This window comes from Protopterus annectens, chromosome 1.part0, assembly GCF_019279795.1.
Source record: "Protopterus annectens isolate FY-2018-M chromosome 1.part0, PAN1.0, whole genome shotgun sequence".
Taxonomy (NCBI): Eukaryota; Metazoa; Chordata; order Ceratodontiformes; family Protopteridae; genus Protopterus; species Protopterus annectens.
The window spans coordinates 8,797,826-8,820,643 of NC_056725.1; the positions used below are offsets into that span (position 1 = coordinate 8,797,826).

At 39.4% G+C, this 22,818-nt stretch overlaps 1 protein-coding gene across 3 annotated transcripts in view; it reads right to left on the minus strand.

Annotated features, from left to right (window-relative positions):
• The window catches only part of SLC8A2 (solute carrier family 8 member A2), a 1,241,705-nt gene that overhangs the window by 785,194 nt on the left and 433,693 nt on the right, over positions 1-22,818 (minus strand). The window lies entirely within an intron of this gene.

Genomic DNA, 22,818 nt, shown 5'->3' on the forward strand with positions numbered 1-22,818 from the left:
GCAGACAAGAAAAGAATAAAATAGAAGGAAGATATATTATCTTAGACATCTTTAGCCATATTATTACATATTCTTTATTCTTGTCACCAAATCCCTTACCTCTATTAAATTCAGTGTCCTTGCATCTCTATCTAATTACAGATTATACTTTTTCTCTAAAATGATAAAATTTAAAAGAAACATATTTATTCACAAGACAGAATCACAGTAAAAATAGAAGGCAAGCATGAAAAAGAAAAAAAAAAAAAACAAAGACTGCATTACCTTAATTAACCACTAAGCCATAGAGTCTCATACTACAACAGTCAAACCATTCATTTTTGCCTTTACCTGACACACTTGACTTCAATGATCATCCTGCAGTCATTTTACCCTTAAATAAGTCCAAAAAAGCTTTGTTTTGGTTCCTCAGCAGTTCTTCTTTCTTCCCAGCAGTTGCATCAGTTCAGGCAGTTCTTCTTCATTCCTTCGCGCTCGCGACGGGGGAACCAATTCGCGAACGGACCTCCCAGCTGCACCACGCTCAAAACGGTCCCCCTGCTTCCTTTACCTTATTTCCTGTTGCCTCGAGGGTCAGAAGCGCTCGTTAGAGCCATAAAACATCGTGGAATCTTCGTGTTTCAGCTGGGAAGACCGAGATAAGAAGATAAAACGGAAATTTTCCAGGCCTGCTGAACAAACAAGAACAGACAAAGGATTCTAAAGCCTCGGATCCTCGTAAATGAAGTCTCCCATTCACGCTGATGCTGGAAGAAGCCTAGTTAGACTGTTCAGTTTTCTGACGGTGGCAAAGCCTTAAAAAGCTTCAAAAAGGTAGGTCTGGCTTCTTTTTTTGTGTTTACAGAGTACTTAATGCCATCAACAGTAAAAATTAAACTGTTAGGATATTTCATTTGGAATCTAATGTTTTTATCAATCAGAAACTTACAGTATGGAGCCAGCATTTGTCTAGACTGCCTTATTTGTGTTGGTAAATCCTGTGCTAGAGAAACTTTATAGTTTTGCCATATTATAGATCCACCAGATTTTTTAATGGTTAGAAGTATTTTACTCACATCTTGGAAGTTTAATATTTTGACATACACAGGTCTGGGTGTATTTGAAGCTTGGGAGTCCCTGCATGCTCTATGCGCTCTTTCTATGACAATTTGCTGAACAGCCACAGAGTCCTTAAGCAGTGTTTCAAAAGTTTGTATAATGGAAGTGGTCAGATCATTATATTGGATTGATTCTGGGATCCCTCTGATGATTATGTTGTTACGTCTCGATCTTGCTTCCAAGTCCAGAATTTTGTTTTGCATCATTTGAATGTCGGCCTCATGGGACTCAGTTCTTTTAGTGAGCAATGTTATATTGTCTTCATTTGCTGCTATTCTGGTTTCCGCTTTCTCCATTCTTGCAAGAATCCAGTTGCATGTATCACTAAATGTTTGTGTTTGGGATGTTAGATCTTTTAAAGCTTCCTGTATAGGTAGTAATGCTGACTTAATTTCTTCCATTGTGACCTGTTGATCAGGTTTCGTTGTTGCCCTGTTTTTGCAGTCTCTTGCTGTTTAACTGTTTTCTGTCTCTTAATTATAGATTCCTTCTCTGGAGACTGTAATGCTGACAGTTTAGTTTTAGTAGTTGTAGTATCCATATTTTTATCTTCTTTTGACATTTTGCAATGCTGCAGATTAAGATATTTCCCAAGGAAAAGTTTCAGAAGTGAGGTAGTTCAGTCCTTTGTTTGGTGCTCTGTTCAGAGTCAACCTAACAATCTGTTCCAATCCTGTTGTCACCAAGTATTTTCTTTCAATTTTTTTTCCTCAAGAAGATCACTGACTTCTAGTAGTTTAATAATTGCTGCCAATTAGTGGATTAACGCCAAATGTACATCCGCAGGGTTGATTTTTTTCTCTGGTCTTTGGAGAGCTGAAGTGCTGCAGTGCTTATAGAATGGCGGCCATCTTTGAATGGCCTGGAGTACATTTTCTATTACCCATCCTTAGATCCAAGTTGCATTTGAATATGGATGGATGAACCTTGCTTTATTCTTATGGATAGTTTGTTCCGGAACAGTGGTAGCCTCTGTAATATATATCCATCTCTCCACAACATTCAGTTTAGATACCTGGACTGAGTATTTCTGATGCCATTTGACTGGCTGATGTTCAGTAGGTCCATCTGTATTATGTCAGAGGATGTTTTATATGCCAGACATGTCACCTCTAAGCACTCTGTAGGATACTGAGTATAGTAATAAATTGTTGAGGTGGTCCATGCAAGACCTATTGTTTAGGACTTGTATCCTTTTAGTAAGGTATCTCTGAAGGTATTCCAGTTGTTGCATGGGGCTGGACAGATACATGCCAAAGTGGGCATTATACAAAATGATTGACATAATGAGAGCTTTGTAAAGGGGGACAACATCATCTCTAGATCTAGTCACAATCAATTTGCTTATAAGTTGTACAATATAGAAATGCTTTCTTATGACCCTGGGCACTTGTTGGTCAAAAGTTAGGTCACTGTACACACAAGTTCCCAAATGCCAAACAATTGGATCAGTTCTCAGAGGCATTGTCATGATTTGGACACCAGTTATTATTTGGAACAAACCTTTTTGCATGATGGTTATGTCATTTGGGGATTCAATAACTTCTCCTAGCTTGCAGTCATCTCAAACTTAACTGGCCAAAGCTCTTTGGTATTTCCTTTTACTTTTTGAGATGTATATGCCAAACAGAAAAAGTCTCAGTGCCGAACCCTGGGAGACTCCATTGGTGACTGGTCTCTTCCCCTGTATTGATCTCCTGCATCCTGTGAGCCAAGTTAGCAATGCAGCTGGTGATGTAAGTGTTTGCTCCGACATTATTCATCTTTTGTACTACACCTGAGTAGGGGATTGTGTCAAAAGGCTCGGCCAGGTCAAGGTAATGTGGTGTGAATTGGTTTACCTTCATCCATTGCTTTGGTAACAAGAGTAAAGCTTAAAATTTGCCCATGATTTTGAGCCTTTCACACTTTCCTCTGGGCTGTTTTCAAACACATTTTTAGGGCCATGCATACATGTATGCATTCCTTGATTCACCTTCCTGGTTGTATTAAATTATATTCCTTGTATAATACAGCACACTTGTTAGACTTAAGTTAGAGCGCATTTTAAATTTATTGTTTAAACATTTTTCCAGTAGGCAATGAAACAAAAATGCATTAATCAATAATGACAAAACTGCCCTATTCAGAACATTTCCATTATAAAGGTCTACTTCCACACACAACTGCATTTTAAATTTATTGTTTGAACATTTTTCCAGTAGGCAATGAAGCAAAATGCATGCACCAATAATGACAAAACTGCCCTATTCAGAACATTTCCATGATAACAGTCTTCCACACACAACTGCATTTTAAATTTATTGTTTTTACATTTGTCCAGTAGGCAGTGAAGCAAAAGGCATGCACCAATAATGACAAAACTGCCCTATTCAGAACATTTCCATGACAACAGCCTACTTCTTCACACAATATATAAATACAGAATCACAGTAGAGTGTAAGCCATAGGCATGTTGCACAGCTTCTTGAACTTATTTTCAATTGGGGGGGGGGGGCAAAAACCAGGGACACATTTTAAACATTGCTTGTATAATTTTAGAAAGTTGCTTGCATAAAATGTTGTGTTACCACCATGCATTTCACTGCCAAGTCTTGAACCCAGAACACTGTGCACTACAGTCAGAGCAACATACCACTAAGCTAAACCAGCAGTTTCTTGAAAGACAGGAAGACTAACTTAAATGGCTATCATATCATTTAGTGAATTCAGTTCTCACGTCTCACCATAGTTCTCAACCTCTCAGCACAAAAATACAGAACAAAGCCAATAATGGGGGAATACAGCCCCAAAATAGGGACACATTTCAAATACTGATTTTATAACCTTGGAAAATTGCTAAAATAAAAGGTTTTGTCTTACCACTCCTGCAAACCAGAGGAACAGAACAAAAATGTGAGGCATACATTCACAAGTGATGGTGGCTAATGACTTTAGCCTCTTTTTACCTGTACCCAATGTACAGGGTTTGAGCCTGAGTACCTGTAGCCACCAGATGTATCCTGTTGGGGGCATTTACACACACAAACACACACACACACACACACACACACACACACACACACACACACACACACACACACACCACACACAACACCACTTTGAAAAGGCAGCAGCTTACTCACTCTGTAATTAACAGCAGCAGGTAGCTTCCAAAAATAAAATAACACACATCACTCTGAAAAGGCAGCACCTTACTCACTCTAAAATTATAACACAGCAGGAAGCTTCCGAAAATAAAATAACACACACCACTCTGAAAATACAGCAGAACGAAACGGCAGCAGCTTCTGAAAATAAATCATGTCCGTTCCTGCTCGCAAAAACAACCCAGAAATAAAATAACACAGCACGTAGCTTCCGAAAATAAAATAACACACACCACTCTGAAAAGGCAGCAGCTTCTGAAAATAAATCCTGTCCATTCCAATATGTGCCACGAGCTGACGTCATCGCGGACAGTTGGGAGGCACAAAAAATGAAAATAATTCGTAATATGGGACAGTCGGGAGGTATGGATGATCTGCAAAAGTAGGGGGCACCTCTCGCTCTATGCTTCTGGCTCCCACGGACCTGATAACATTCCAGGCTGCCTACTAAATGGTATAAAACATGACCTAGCAGAACCACTTGGCACTCTTTTCATCCACAGTCTAAGTACTGGCTTTGTCCCAGCAGAGTGGAAAACAGCAACAGTAATTCCCTTGCACAAAGGGGATCCATCAACTGACCCTGGGAGCTAAAAGACCAAATCACTACACAGAATGCAGTAACAAATTTATAACAAAAAAAAAACATACACTGGAAGGCAGAAGAAACACCACAAGTAAAATAATTTATATTTATTCAGAGAAATTTAGTGCTTTCATCCAAAGACTTTATAAGAATAAAAGGTGCAGTAAAAAACATTTAAATACACTAGTAAAACGTTAACACTTAAATCTTTGACCAATCAACTAACAGTTCAATTCAGTCTATAGAACACATTTAATTAATGACAATTTTGTATGTAATCAAAAAAACGCCAGCGAGCATCAGCAGGATTCACATCCAAAAAATTATTTATTAATGTAGGGATGAAAAATCCCCCTACACATAGTCAAATCAAACCAGTTTCGGCTCCCAGGAGCCTTCTTCAGTGAAATACAAAAATACAAATGATTTTTTGATTGCCTACATTGACTGTTTGGCCGTGCGAGGGTTTCACGGGCATCTGCTTCTTGGTTGGAATTTTGTATGTAAACCAGCCAGTGTTAACAAATATGCTATTCTAAAAAAACACTTTATACAGATGCTTTCATTAATACCAGGATATTTGTCTTCTTGCATCTTTACTTGCCAGAAAGTTTCTGTTTTAAGAATTTTGTTCTTGTAGTTACCTCCCCTCAAATCTTTTGGAACTAACTCTAGTATAGAAAAATAAAACTTTTTAAAAGGCTTACATACAGTGGAATGCTTAAACTTCCTGTTCATGTGTCTAAATATCAGAAGTATAACTAAAAATATCCATGACCTAAATGCTAACATAGCTTTTTACTCTCCTGATATTCTCATCCTGACAGAAACCTGGCTCAAACTTTGCATCAAAAGTGAGGAAATAGTCCCGACAGGTTATAAAATTCTTCGAGTAAATAAAAAAGCAATCAATATCATAGGATGCTACTTCCCACCTGGCCAAAACATCCCACCCCTGGAAAACCTGACTTGGGCTAACCATTCCCTACCCCACGAAACCATAATCCTAAGTGATTTTAATATCAACTGGCTATCAACTGGCTATCTTGTAGTAACAATCACCCAGCCCACCACCTAAATCTTCATGGTTTCTCCCAACTACTACAGTTACCTACCCGGATAAATAAAAACTCTAACAAACATACTACTCTCAACTGGATATTAGTTACTCATACTTAGCTGGCTGTCTACCAGACAGCCTCAGTGACCACACTCCAACATTCTTTCTGAGACACCATTTAAATTGTGCTAAATCCATCATCTATAGGCAAATCTGAAATAGGGTAAACTTTAACCCTCTCTCCTTTATCTCATCCCTTCAAAAATGTGATTGGACACCACTAAAGTACCTCAATCTGGATGAAGCCATCCACATCTTCAATAGTACCTTCCTAAACATCCTAAACACACATGCCCCTTAAGAAATGCTAGCATCAAAACACAGTACTCCCCTTGGCTACAAAAAAGCACCGTGGCACTAATGAAAATCGGTGATAAGGCCTGGGAGCTCAAGCGTTTGACAAAACCCCCCTCCAAGGTCAAAAAGCAAATAAAAGAAGATAAAACCCAATATTATCAGTCTGCCCTAAACTCCTCCCATCACAACCCTAAACAGTTCTGGCCCACAATAAACTCCATTCTCCACCCATTTAAAGTAGGCACCCCCACAACTACCACTCCCCCTTCCTCCAGCAGTATCACTGACTCATTCAATAAACACTTTACTGAAACCATTCTATCTTTGACTAAACAACACAACCCTCTACCCACCCTCTCTACACCAAAACCAAATACTCTGCCCACAGTCTTTTCTTTTTCATCAGTACCTACCTCTTATATAAAAAACTTCTATTGAAATTTAAGCCTACAAAACTTGCAGCTGACAATCTCCTCTATGAATACCTAAAATAGCAGCAGAAGCCCTAAGCTAATAACCTCCTCTCCAGCACCCAGCATGGCTTCAGGCCATATCACAGCACTACTACCGCCTTGCTCTCTTTCACTAATGCTATCCTTCATCATAAAAATAATTGCCTGTTCTCCTCTGCTATATTTCTGGATCTATTCAAGTCTTTTGACATGGTTTCACACAAACTGCTAATCTCTGTTCTCACTAACCTAATAATTTTCCCAATCAGCTACTGGTTGTTTCACAGCTATCTAACTGGCCACCAACAATCAGTTGTCTGGCATAATGACCTATCTCGTCAACTTCGTGTAACAGCCGGTGTTCCCCATTGCTCCATCCTTGGTCCCCTACTATTCTCCCTCTTTACCAATGATCTATTCACAACCACCAAGCATGCTTCTCTTATACAGTATGCAGATGACTCCACCCTCATCTGCTCAGACCAAACTATACCTGAACTTTACAAGATCACACAGGATGCCTTTTCATCTGTAGAAAGCTGGCTATCTAAAGCCAGTTATTACTAATTCCAAGCAAGACTAAACCCCTTATCTTTCCACCCACTAAATCTAACCCAGTTATCCCCCACTTTAATATTCTAGCCAAAGACAATACCGTCATTTCCCCAACAGAACACACCAAATTACTTGGTGTTGCGATTGATAATCTCATGATTTGACACTCGTATTTCTCTTACTATAAAAAAGGTTCACAAAAAACTAGGTGCATTGCACAGAAACAAACAATTCCTCACCAAGACTGCCAGAATTTCTGCTGCCAATTCCCACCTAAACTCCACTTTACGCCTCCCCTATATTTACCTACTTTAGACAAACAGACCTAAACAAGCTAGAGGCTTGCTACAATAAAATTGCTAGGTTTGCCACTGGTGCATCTTATTGCAACCACCACTGTATCTCACTTAGAAGACTTGACCGGCTTAAACTCCCTCAACTTTTTCACTTGAACTCTATAAGCACTTACACGAGTGCATGGATCGTGCTTTCCCAAACAGAACCAAGATGCTATCCTCCAAAAAAAGGAAGCCAATCTGGTGGTCCCCTGCCATAAACAAACTGTACACAGAAGGAAGAAACTGTTGCAAAAGAGAGCAAAATCCCATGAGTGGAGGAGCTCTCTGGTCAGCCTCAGTAAGAAGCTGAGATCCCTTATAAGATCCTTCAAAGCTAGCTACGAAAACAAAATCACCACTAAATCCAAGGACAACCACAAAGCATTCTATACCTATGTCATAAATTTAGATGGCAACACCCAGATCTGCTCTGAGTTACAGCACAAAGGCATGAAAATTACAGAACCAACTGATATTGCCAAAATTCTGGCAGATAGGTTCAGTGCTAACTTTACCCCCCTCTCACTCCCTAAAGGGCCCATATCTATACAGGAAGAATGCAGAGTCCCTGTAATCACAACTACGCAGGTAAAAGCTGCACTCTCTAAAGCCAAAAACACAGCATCCATGGGACCGGACAACAACCCAGGCTGAGTTTTACACGAACTTCAGAACAAACTGGCTCCCCACTTAAGCCTCATGTTCAATAATAGCCTCTCATCAGGCTTTGTGCCCACTGAATGGCACACAGCAACAGTTATCCCACTCCACAAAGGGGGAGCCACCACTGATCCCGGGAACTATCGACCTATTAGCCTGACTAGCCTGGTCTGCAAGGTCATGGAACGTATCATCATGGAACTCATAAACAAAGACATTGGTAACCTCCAAACTCTAGATCCCACCCAGTTTGGGTTTGTGAAAGGCAAATCATGCCTCCTGAACCTGATTGACTTCTTTGAGGCAGTCACAAAAGCCTTGGATGAGGGTAAGGTAGTTGACACAGCATATCTTGACCTCTCCAAGGTTTTTGACACCATCCTCCATTCTGGAATTATAGCTAAACTCACTAAAGTAGGTATAAATCCCTACATCACAAGATGGGTTGTCAACTGGCTCACTGACAGAACCCACACTGTAAAAGTTGCAGACTCCAAATCTGACCTCAAAGCAGTGACAAGTGGAGTACCACAGGGTTCCGTCCTGGGACCTCTCCTGTTTGGTATCTACTTCTCTGAAGTACAGGCTAACACAGAAGGCCTCTGGCTAACAAAGTTCACAGATGACTGCAAACTAGGAGCCATAATCAAGTCCCCAAATGATGTGGACATCCTACAGAAGGGCATCACTGAGACACATGCCTGGTGTCAGGGCCTCAAGCTCAATGACAAAAAGTGCAGTGTCATCCCCTTTGGTAAAAACTCTGTACCCATGAACAACCACATAGGCAGCAATCTACTTAACACCGAATGCGTGATAAGAAACCTTGGGACCCAAGTGGACAGTAGTCTCTCCTTTGATAGTCACATCGCCACAGTAGTCAGGAAGTCCTTCTGCATGACACACCTCATCATAAAACGGTTCTCATCCAGGAAAAAAGAGGTCATTTTTCCCCTCTACTCGACAATCATTAGAACCATTATAGAGTACAACACCCCTTTTGGAATGTACCTCATAAGACATCTGCAGCAGCTGGAAAGGCCACAGAAGTACCTCACAAAGAGGATTACTGGCCTCAAACAAATGCCCTACATTGACCGCCTCTAAAAACTCCAGCTTTACTCATTAGCATATCGCCTACTCTGAGGTGATCTCTGCCTAACATATAAAGCTATGTCAAACCCAGAGCTGTTGGACATGCTACACCTAAAGAAATCCCAATACCTCCAAGTTACACGCTCTAGGGACCTAAAACTTGTGACCACAATAAACAGGACATGCTGGAGGAATAGATTCCTGTCCCAGAGACTTCCTATACTCTGGAACAAGCTATCCATCTATGTCAAGCAAAGTTCTTCATTAACACTCTTTAAGAAAAATCTTGTTGAGTGGATGGGAAATAGGAAATACACCCCGGGGATCACTTCTGTGTCTTTGCGACAGTGACACAGGAAAATAACTTTCTTGGGTGGCTTAAGCCATGGAACCTTGTTGGCTAGGCTTACATAGGCCCTTGGGCCGATAGCCTAGTACCTACCTACCTATGAACCAACTCTCTCTCTCTCACCCACAGGTTAGTAAGTCATCCTCTTAAAGTCCCATCCCTTCTAAACCATCTCCAGCCCTACTGCTCCACTAGACCACTATGCTCCAGCAGCAAATATCTACTTCTAGTAACCAAACCCAAGAACTCAGCAGGAGAAGCACTATTCTCCTGTGTCATACCTAGATTATGGAACAATCTCCACCTCTCTATAACCACACTACCTTCTTGCAATCACTTCAAGACTGCACTAAAAACTCACTTAAAAAGTCTCTGGTTATGCCCATGCACCAATCCTGACTAGTAACCCTCCTTTTTACCTCCCCTTCCTCTCCTCTCCCCTAGCCACCCTGCCTCACACCATCTAATCATTGCATTCCTTCCTCTGCAAGTACTGGCTCACCCTTTACCCTCCCCTTCCCTTCTCACTCAATCTCTGAGACCTGTTATAACATGCTTAACTACCTCACTTCATCTCAACTCCAAATACATATCCAACTGACTTACACCTAGCTTCCTCTCTACCACATATACTACTCACTCAGTCTCCTCTCTTACTCCTCTATCTTCCCTTTCATCCCATTAGCCTTTCTAGCTTGTACTACCTTCATGTGGATCATCTGGTTTATATCTATTTGAGTTTAGTGCAATATTTGTATACAAGATTTAGGTATATGAATTTAGAACAGTATCTGTTTGAGCTTAGTACTATCTGTATATACATCCGACCTTTATTCCTAGCCTCTAGCTAACTATTGGTATATCTGTTCATTACTATGTTTCATATTGTATGTATAGCTAATGTTTGCTGCACTATGTATTATTTGCTATTCTATGTATATTCAATTAATCTTCATGGACTCTGCTGCTCATTTATTTTTCTGTGGAGCTTTTCTCCCTGGGCCTCCACTGGAAAAAACCTGTGTCCAGTTGGAATTTCACGGTAAACAAATGTAAATAAATACATAAAACAAATAATAATGAATTATTTGTGTCTCTTTTCATTATAGCATATAAAGTGTTCCTTTATTCTAGTACTTAACTTCCTTGTTGCCATTCCTACGTAAAAGGAGTAACAACAGGAGCATACAGCAATATACACTATGCTGGTGCTGTTACAATCAGTGTCCTTCTGCTTTAATACTTCTACCTTCTCAAATGTAACTGCAACTAGTGCAAAGCCCACATTAAACATTCCTAATTTTTTTGTCAGTATAAATAAAACTAACACATGCATAATCTGTCTCTAGAAACTGCTTAATGAACCTAGCTTTTTTTTAACATAAAAACTTGGTTATTTACTTATTTTCTGACTTAGTTCAAAATTCCATTTAAGAATATTCCAGGTTTGTAATATTTTCCTTTTGTTATTGTCATCAACTGTCATACATAGAAACTGTATAATTTATACTGTCATTTTTATCGGATTCTTGCTAGTCAGCCATGCATGTAATATAGGAGGAAAGACCGTTTCTCTTTTAGATGTAATCTCTTCTGCTGTTCTTTGCAGTGCACTCTGCCATAGTCTCTATCTGCAAATAACCTAATTTCAGTTTCTTTAATTTATATTTATAATAATTTAATTTCTGCAAGAACCTTCAAAAAAATCTACCTGACTAGTTGTAAGTCAAGACATTCTGATCAGTGTGGATATGCACTAGTCTTGTGGAAATAATTATTAGAAAAACACTCTTACATAAAAATCTTACTGCTAAATGTTCTATTTGTATTAGTCCAACAAATGGATGCTTCCAAAAAGTGTACTTTAGTGTTTACATTGCCTAAGGTAAAAGCTAGAAAGTCACTACTTAAATTAACATCTGTTATAAATTCCAACACATCATCTTCCACAGTATCAATTATAAAAAATATCCACAAATCTTTTGTATATCTTCACATGCTGTATAAAAAAAGGAAAACTCTGTAAACACTTGGTCTCCCACCATCCCATAATCAGATTGGCAAAGAATGGGGCAACAGTAGCACCCATAGCTACACCCTGCTTTTGACAAAAAACATAAAAAAATATATTTTCCAAAAGTATCTCCATTAATTGACAAATCATACTGATGGTGTTAGAAATGTATTCACTGAACTTAGCTAAGAACAACTGCAGGAATTCCAAGCCTTGTTCTATAGGTATATGCAAGCAATAATGCCCAACAGGGTGTGTAACTAAGCAATAACCAACGACGTGGTGTGGTATATTGAAGATTTACCCATGGTTGGTGTGGTTTAATCATGAGGGCGAAGCCCGAGTGATTAAATAAAGTCAACCGTGGGTAAATTTCAATATATCACAACCATAGAGTCGGTTATAGCTATTATACAATGACATTATTTAAGAAAAAAATACTTACTTTTCTTAAATAATGTCTTTGTATAATGGCGCATTACTGTTCTTCCGCTGGTTGTGGTACACTGCTTCCTTGTTTTGATGTACTGACCATGCGTATGGGACTTGCGTCCCATGCATACCCAGTATATCAATGCTTTGAAATGGAAGCAACGAAGAAAAGAAAGTCTCCGTTGCTCCGTTTTTTTTCTTTTTTGTTAAAAAAAATGTTTTAACACTTTATACTAATGGAATAAAGTTGGGCAACTGGACCCTTTTCCGTTGGTATATTGTTGGATTTACAACGGGCACACTGGCCAATCAGCATGCACGTTTTGGAATATTAATGGGGGGGGGGTCATTGTATAATAAAATAAAAAACACTGGTAGTACCAAAGTAAAACCACCATGACTTTATTAACATTGAACATTAACTGACTAAGCACTTTCACCCATGTAGGGCATCTTCAGAGTCAGTTTGTCACAACTTATCACAACCTTTAAATATACACTTCAATTAACACTGATAACAAATACTAATTGAATACAATGATTCTGTTGTGTATGCTTTGTAATTTAACCCTTAGCTTTTTGATATAGTTAACTTTAATAACAAGGCATCATGCATTTAACATTTCGAAACTAGAAACAACAGAGAATTTCTGACTTTTTTATACATAGTCTTTTTTTTATATATATATTTTATACACACTTTATATTTTTTATATTTTTTATTTCTCTAAATGTTTTTCCACATTTTCAGAATTCAAGTGTTGAAATAATTCACATTTAAAGTAAATACATTACTGATAACTTTGTACTTGGTGTTTTTAAAAAACTTGTAAAGTTAACTATATCAAAAAGCTAAGGGTTAAATTACAAAGTATACACAACAGAATCATTGTATTCAATTAGTATTAGATATCAGTGTTAATTGAAGTGTTTATTTAAAGGTTGTGATGAGTTGTGACAAACTGACTCTGAAGATGCCCTACACGGGTGAAAGCGCTTAGTCAATTAATGTTCAATGTTAATATAGTCATGGTGGTTTTACTTTGGTACTACCAGTGTTTTTTATTTTACGGGTCATTGTATAATGTGTAATTAATGCCTGCACCTATTTGTTACAGGACAGGTCTCACACTAAAATAAAAGGAACAACAAGGCTACCATTTCAAGCTTTTCACATAGGTGAATACAGTTGTATACATAATCAGAGATTGGAGCATTTTTTTCTCTAATTCTATGGTGTGAGTGACAGTTAGGACTCCCAGAATTGACCCCAATCTAAACTCCAGTCAATATCTGGTTAAAGCATATTCCTCATAGTCATGACTACATACCTGCCTATATTTCAGCCTACTGATATTTTACAGTAACTTATTTATCCCAGTTAAATAATTGCTGCAAACTTATTAAAATACCTACCCAACCCTATTAATTAGGCTTAGTGCACAGCCACCCCCATAAGTGCATCATTGATAAACCCACTCAATAAAGTTAAATGCTTGATTCCACATAACTTATCTTAGTTCTCCACTGATAGTTTTCACTCTCAGCCCTGCAGGGGCAAGCAAGCCCACTCCATTTGCTCTGCTCACTCCGCTCCCCTACCCTGCCCCCAATTCCCTCCTGCCCCCACTGTCTCTAACTTTATACATCATAGGCCACTCCTTCCAACCTCCTCATAGGCTCTATGCCCCCCTGACGTCTTCACATCCCACACTGCAAAACAACTAAACTCTCCTACATCTCACATCTTGCACACTCTAATATTAATAACATCCCTAACCTTCTTTAACCTACTTACTCTCTACCACCTCACTTCTCACAACACCACACTACATCAACTAACCCCAACAAAAACTACAGCATACATATACCATAACTCATCCCAGAATAGTTACTCTGATATTTCACCATCACTCTTTAGTCACAGACTCCACCACTTTCAAGATCAAACTGCATTTTAATATACCTAAAATCAAACAATTATACATCTCATATGCATATTCCATACTTAACTACATTTCATCCACAATCCAAACCACTATCTTCACATTAATATATTGTAACCACTTAAACATAGTACCCCACCCAAAAATCATTCCTACTTTCAATAATATGGAAATACTATTAGCATCACTATTTTTCAACAACCATAAACAAATATCTATTGCCACCATCTATATTCCTCCAGGTTCCAATATCCCAACACTGGAAGACTTCCTATCATGGTCTAACCACTACATCTCAAATGAAACCATCATCCTCGGTGACACTAATATAAATTGGCTTAAACTAACACAAAGCAACTCCACAAACTCCAGCAAACTGTTCAGATTTACACAAATTATACAAACCCCAACACACACAACAAACAATCACCCTGAATCTACCCGAGACTGGATATTAGTATCCCACCCACAGTACTACTTCCATCCCAACACCCTTCCCAACACTCTAAGTGACCACTTACCAGCCCTGATACACAGACTATCAACTTCCACTCCAAGCATTCATTCATACAAATATACCAGAAATCTAGCCAATTTTAGCCAGTCTCACATTTGCAACCTATTACAAACACTAAACTGAAACCCATTGAAATATCTTCCCTTAGCTAAAGCAGTACATTATTTCAATACTGTCCTCCTAGATACCCTTAACTCCATAGCCCCCATAAGAAAAAAGACAGTTAAACATAACCATTCTCCTTGGCTATCTAAATCAACCTAACAACTACTGATTAATAGAGACCGAGTATGGTACAAGTGGAAAACATAAGACACTTCCACCCAACGAAACCGCCTTCAAAATACTTAGAAACAAAGCAAAACAGGCCATTAATCAGGACAAAAAGACTTATTTCTCTCAACAAATAAACACTCACAGTAATAATCCCAGATATTTCTGGAAATCTGTCAACTCATTACTAAATCCTGGCAGCACCAAACCGATCTCCATTTCCAGACAAAAGCCCAGTTGAAATCAGTGAAATATTTAATAAAATCTTTATTGATAGTATCCTTACATTAGTAAACGCAGGCAATACCCCACCCCCCATCAACCCATCCATCATACCTCAAAGCAATATCAGCTCCATACCATCTTTTAACTTCCAACCTGTAGCAACCTCTCAAATACAAACATTACTTGGCAAATTGAAACCAGGCTACTTATCAGCTAATAATTTCCCCCCAGAATACCTCAAAATTAGTGCTAAGGCACTATGTTTTATTTATTTATTTACATTTGTTGACCAGGAGTGTCTTTTCCCAGTACGTTTTCCAATACTATGTTTCCCAGTAAGTATCCTTATAAACCGATCACTTGCAGAACACACAGTCCCCCAGCTCTGGAAAAAAAATCAATCACCCCCACTTCATGAAGGTGGAAACCCTCATGACCTATCTAATTTTAGACCCATTTCCATACTGTCCCCTCTATCTAAAATAATGGAAAGATGCATCCACAAACAACTGGTTGAATATCTAACCAGCAACCACCTACTATCCCCTTTACAACATGGTTTTCGACCATTCCACAGTACCATTACTGCCCTAGTCTCCTTCACAAATTACATCTATACCGCCCTAGGTAATAACTTACTTACATCAGTCCTGTTACTGGGTCTCTCAAAAGCAGTCAAACACAGTCACCCACATCAAACTTATCCAGCAATTCCACTCACTAGGATGCTCTGATGGCACCCTGACCTGGTTCACTAGTTACATGTAAAACAGACAGCAAGATGCAAAATGGCTGAATAACCTCTCTAGCTTTCTCCCAAATAACACAGAAGTGCCCCAGAGGTCAGTCTTGGTACCCCTACTATTCAACATTTTTATAAATTACCTATATAAAGTTCCCTCTGACTGTACTACCATACACTATGCAAACGATTCAACCATAATCTGTTCCTCCAATAACTTCTCTGACCTCCAAAAGTTAACAGTTAAAAACAGAGGTGGCTAACTTCACGGCACCCATGCAAATGGAGAATAGTTGCATGACTGCAGAATCATACACCAATGCACTGTACGAACACGTACACAAGTGCATGGAACTCGCCATACCCAATAGAACCAAGACACTCTCCTCCAAAAAATGGAAGCCAGTCTGGTGGTCCCCTGCCATAAACAAACTCTACAACAGAAGGAGGAAACTGATGAGGAATAAGATGAAGTCCCAAGACTAGAAAAACTCCCTTATCCGCCTCAACAAAAAGTTGAGATCCCTCATCAAATCCTGTAAAGCTAGGTATGAAAACAGAATTGCAACAGATAGTAAAGACAACCACAAGGCCTTCTATAGTTATGTAAAGAATCTCCACGGCAATACCCAGATTTGCTCTGAGCTACTGCACAATGGTACCTCCTATACCGAGTCAACAGATATTGCCAGTATACTGGCCAACAGATTCAGTGCCAACTTTAGCCCCCTCTTCCCCACAAAGGACCAATCATAATACCAGTAGATTGCCAGGCACCCAGTATTACTGCTGCACATGTTAAAACAGCACTTTCCAAGGCCAAGAATACAGCTTCTATGGGACCTGACAATATCCCTGGTTGTGTTCAACATGAACTACAGAGTGAACTGGCACCTCACCTGTATGCTCTGTTCAATCACAGCCTCACCTCCGGCATTGTCCCTGCCAAATGGCGCACTGCTACAGTTATCCCTCTCCATAAAGGAGGAGTGACTACAGACCCTGGGAACTATTGCTCCATTAGCCAGACTAGTCTCATATGCAAAGCTATGGAACACATCATCATGGACCTAATAAACAAGGATATAGGGAATCTCCAAACTCTGGATCCCACACAGTTTGGTTTTGTGAAGGGTAGATCATGCCTGCTCAACTTGGTTGACTTCTTTGTGTCAGTCACCAGAGCTGCGGATGAAGGCAAGATGGTTCATACAGCCTACCTTGATCTGTCCAAGGCTTTTGATACCATTCTCCAGTCAGGAATCATAGAAAAACTCACTAAGATTGGCATCAACCCCTATATCACTAGGTGGGTTGCAAACTGGCTCACAGATAGAACCCACAGTGTGAAAGTAGCTGACTCCAAGTCAGACTGCCGATTAGTCATGAGTGGAGTCCCACAGGGTTTGGTCCTGGGGCCTCTCCTGTTTGGTATCTACTACTCTGAAGTCCAGGCCAACAAGAAGGGACTCTGGCTGACTAAGTTCGCAGATGATTGAAAGTTGGGAGCTATTATTAACTCTCCAAGTGATGTTGACATCCTACAGAAAGGTCTCAATGAGACCAACGACTGGTGTCAGAACCATGCCCTTAAGGTCAATGTCAAAAAATGTGTGGTCATCCCCTTTGGGAAAAATCCAGTTCCCATGAATTACCACATTGATGGTAGTCCACTGAACACAGAAGACGTTATAAGAGATCTGGGAACACAGGTTGACAGCAACCTCTCTTTTCATCACCACATTGCCACTGTGGTCAAAAACTCCTTCTATGTGGCACATCTCATTACTAAGGGTTTTGCATCCAGGAAGAAAGAGGTCATCGTCTCTCTCTACTCTTCCCTCATTAGGCCAGTCATCGAGTACAATGCCCCATTTGGCATGTACCTCACTAAACACCAGCAACAACTGGAGAGGCCGCAAAAGTACCTCACAAAGAGGATCCTAGGCCTTAAACACTTGTCCTATATGGACAGACTCAAAAAACCTCCAACTTTTCTCATATCATCTACTTAGAGGCGATATCTGCTTGACTTTCAAAGCCATGTCTGACCCAGCTCTGTTAGAAATGCTACATCTAAAGAAATCCCAACCCCTCCGCACCACATGCTCCAGAGACCTCAACCTCATTGCCACAATTAACCAAACATGCTAGAGGGACATGTTCATAACCCAGACACTGCCCATACTATGGAACAGACTTCCCATACAAGTCAAGCAGAGCACCTCGCAGACCCTCTTCAAGAGAAATCTTGATGAGTGGAAGGGGAACAGAAAATTCACCCCGGGGATAACACCAGTGGTGCCACTTGAAAGAGGCACTGGGAACTAAGGTTGGGTGGCACTATGCCAGGGTAATCCTATGGCTAGGCTTGTAAAGGCCCCAGGGCTACTAGCCTAGCACACACCTATGAACCTATGAATATTGTACCCTGGCAGGCAAATAACTGCAAACTCCTCCTTATTCAGCCTAGTGAGAGGGACATGAGTGTGGTTCACAATGTAGTCTCCTATGAGCACATCCTCATATGTGGGTCTATGTGTCTGGTCCTTCATATGCGCTGTGAGTTTTATGTGTGTGTTGCTGGCAATCTGTTTGGTGTTTATATATATATATATATATATATATATATATATATATATATATATACATATATATAGATATATATACATATACATATATTTTTTTATACTTCCCTGGAATAAAGTCTAACAATGATGGCTGTGAAATGGGTCCAGTTATATTCAAAATCTTCAGCAAGAGCAACACCAAACAATCAAATCTGGGTTTGACATACAAGGCCATGTCAAACCCAGATTTGATGAATATGCTTCATCTCAAAAAATCTAGATCCCTCAGAGTCACAAGGGCGGGTGACTTAAACCTCGACACGGTTATTAATAGGACGTGCTGGAGGGATAGATTCATCACTCAAAGACTCCCTATGCTGTGGAACAAAATCCCGGTTTATGTGAGGCAGAGCACCTTGCTGGCCTTGTTCAAGAGGAATCTTGACCAATGGATGGGAGATCGCAGATACACCCCAGGGGTTACCACAGTGTCACTGCTCGACAGAGGCACAGCTAAATAATGGGCATAGTTTCTCCAAACTAAGGGGTGGCGTAAGCCACAAAAAACTATGGGCTAGGCTTATAAATGCCCTCTGGCAGATAGCCTAGTATAAACCTATGAACCTATGAACTGCTTGGTGTGATTATCATGGAATTACCATCAGTGCCCAGAAATGCATCACTATTTATGTTGGTAAAGACTGTATCTGTACCACTTACCATACTCACTCAGCAGGTACTTGGGTCCCTATATTGCTGACAGATTTTCCTTTGACCACTATGCTTCTGTGGTTGTTACAAAATCCTTCTACTTTGTACACTTTATCCTTTGTGGCATCTCCTCAAGTTCCAAAGGAGTTCTGTCCTTAATGTATACCTCTTTAATTAAGCTCATCATTAAAAGCAATGCCTCCATTGGCACATACCTCATAAAATACTGAAATTGGCTCAAAATACTTCAATGTTTCCTCAACAAAAAGATCTCGGGTCTCAGTACCCCTAGCTACTCTGACAGACTGAAAGACCTGTCTCTCTACAAAAGTGTGATACACATTCCTGAATGGGTGATGTCCACTAAAGTTCCCATGCTATGAGTGACCCAGCACTCTAAGATCACAATCACCACAATAAAACCTATACTGTCACATCAACAATACCAGACAGCATGACAAGTAACTTACCCAATGCATTCCACATTTGTGAAAAAGGCTGATTTTACATGTCACAGTACTTCTCTTGCAACAGTGATAAACAGTCTGGATAACTGTAAGAATTCAGGACAAACTCTCTCCGAACCACACACTCCAGGGATCTAAACCTTGTCACCACAATAAACAGAACATGCTGGAGGGATAGATTCCTGTCCCAGAGACTTCCCATACTCTGGAATAAACTACCCATTCATATCAAGCAAAGCTCCTCATTGGCCCTCTTTAAGAAAAACCTTGACGACTGGATGGGAAATAGAAAATTCACCCCGGGGATCACTTCTGCGGCACTGCTTGACAGGGGCACAGGAAAATAAATTTTCTTGGGTGGCGAAAGCCAGGGAACCTTTGGCTAGCCTTATATAGGCCCCAAGGCCGATAGCCTAGTACCTACCTATGAACCTATGAACACCAAAGGCCTTTACATACATAGAACTCTGGCTAAACCAATCACAGTTATTACTTAACCCTAATAAATCTAAACTACTCATCTTTGCATCTAAACCTGTTCCCACAGACTTTACTATATTCCCCATAAACAAAACACCAATAGAATTAGTAAATCAGACCAAACTGCTAGGAATTACTATTGACAGCAAACTTAGCTTTGACTTGCATATTAATAATGCAATAAAAAATACTCACTTCAAATTAGGCAAACTTTACAGAAGCAAACAATACTTAGAGAAATCCTTCCGAATAAAACTTTCTAAAAGTCTTCTCCTTCCATCCTTACTGTATGGGTCTCCTGTCTTCACCAATCTCCACAACTCTTTGCAACACAAACTGCAGTCCTGTTATTATAAGACTGCAAAATTCGCATCAGCCCAACCAAATCGCACCCACCATTGCCAGGCCACTAAAGAACTAAATTGACTAGAATTTGGACATTACCTACATTATACACAACTTACCTTTGCCCATAAACTCATTTATAAACCCGAGTGTTGCCCTTCATTGAAAAATATCATTGAACTTTACATCCCATCCAAAAATCTACGCTCTAACAACAAACACCTACTTAAAGTATCAAAACCTAGTAAGGGAGCAGGTAGCTGCCTCTATTCCCATTCCATAACTAAGCTGTGGAACGCCCTCCCATCATCAGTTACAGAATTAGACAACCTAATCTCCTTTAAAAGAAAACTAAAACAACATCTCACTGATAACCTCAGCTGCACATGCAACACATATCCAGAGCTTCCTTAATCTAGCAAAACTGTTTCACGTAGCAAATATACTTGTGTATATGTTATGCTGTTACTAAAGTAGGGATAACTCGTATGGTGTATCATAGTCCACACATCGATACAACCATCTTAACACATGTTCTCTTCTCTGTCATTTTCTACTTTTAATACTACCATTAGATATATGCCACCTATAATCTACTTATTCCCACTACCTAGCTATAAGACTAACTATATCTGTCTTACCTTTAACTCTAATTCTACCTTTCCCTTTTCCTACCCCCCCAAAAAATAAATTGAGCTGTATTGTTAAATATTTCTAACCGTATAATTTTCCTATATGCTATTGTTCCATTGTTACTGTATTGTGCCTTTTTACAATATATTTGCTGCTTAGATTTTCTGTATGTATGCTTAGTTTTCTGTATTATTTCACTTGCTTTATAATTATAATTTTACTCCCCTGGCCTCCACTGAAAATGGGTCTCAAGCTAGTAGACTTTCCCAGTCAACAAATGTCAATAAATAAATACATAAATAAATAAATAAATACACACCCGTCAGGCATTATTACGCTTAGACAATGGGCTGTCAGTAAAATTGTCATGTTTTACTTGCTTATTTATTTTTTTAAGTACTATTTTTTTTTATATATTTTTAATGTAAAATAGTTCCTCCACCTACTGTTTCAAGCTTGCTGTAGTATATGTTAATGGTGTTGGGAGGAAGCATTTTACATCAGATATATATAAAAAATAATATAGTGCTTAAAAAAAATAAGCAAGTGAAACACAGCAATTTCACATACAGCCCATTCTCTCTCCCATACACACAACACAGTCTCTTCTGCTTTCACACACATATATATACACACACACAGTCTCCTCTGCTTTCATACACACATTCACTCACACAAGATCTGTCTCACCCTCTTATCTCTGTCTCCAGCTGCTTTCATACATACATTCAGGCTCACTCTTTCTCGCTCTCTCTCACAGGCAGCCTCTTCTGCTTACATACATGCATTCACTCACACATCACTCTCGCTTTCTCTCTCACTCTCTACATCCATCCGTCTCTATCTCTGTCTCACACACACAAACACACACACACAATCGCGCTCTCTCTGTCTTACTTTCATACATGCATACACTCTCACACAAATGTTGCATTTTCTTTTTTTTTCTCTTTTTATTTTACACTTGCTAAACAGCAAGAGCACTGCTTAGCGAGTGTAAAATAACGTCTTGCTCACTCTCACTGACATGCACACATACACTCACACACAGACACACACATAACATTTTGTCTTCTTTTTTATATTTTATACTTGCTAAACAGCAAAAACACTGCTTAGCGAGAGTAAAATAATGGCGGTCGTTCTGTTTCCTCAGTTCGAGCTCCAAAAGCTCCACAGCAGCTTGATAAGCTGCAGTGAAGCGGCGGACTCATTTTTCACTGGGCATTACTTGTACATTATTACCCTTCTGGAGAATGCTCATTCTCCAATCAGGGTATTGATGTACAGTTTGCCCATTGGCTAATAGTGTATAAAGATTTTACATCTACAGCAAACAGAGCCACAGTTTCAGTTTCCAACATTTTCTTACTCAGACATTTTAAAAAATGCCAAGAATCTTCAATATAGCTCTTTATATTTTACACTAATGGGTTAAGAAAAAAATCCAAAAAACAAATATATGCCCTGTAATGCTGTTTTTTGCAGCAACACTAGGCCTAAATTTTCCACTGTGTAACTTGGGTATCCCAAATAAAACAGCTACTTTTGGATGCTCTACATGTAGAAACTGAAAAACTTCATGAGATATCAACCCATTCATAAGTAAATCATATAAACCATCATAAATAAAAGATAGCTAGTCTTCATTTGTACCATAGTAACATTTCCATAGTCAGCTGGATTGTTCAACATAGACTCAAAAGCTTGAATATATTCACTTGGATACATAATAACAACCCCCCCCCCCCCACCTTTGCTTGC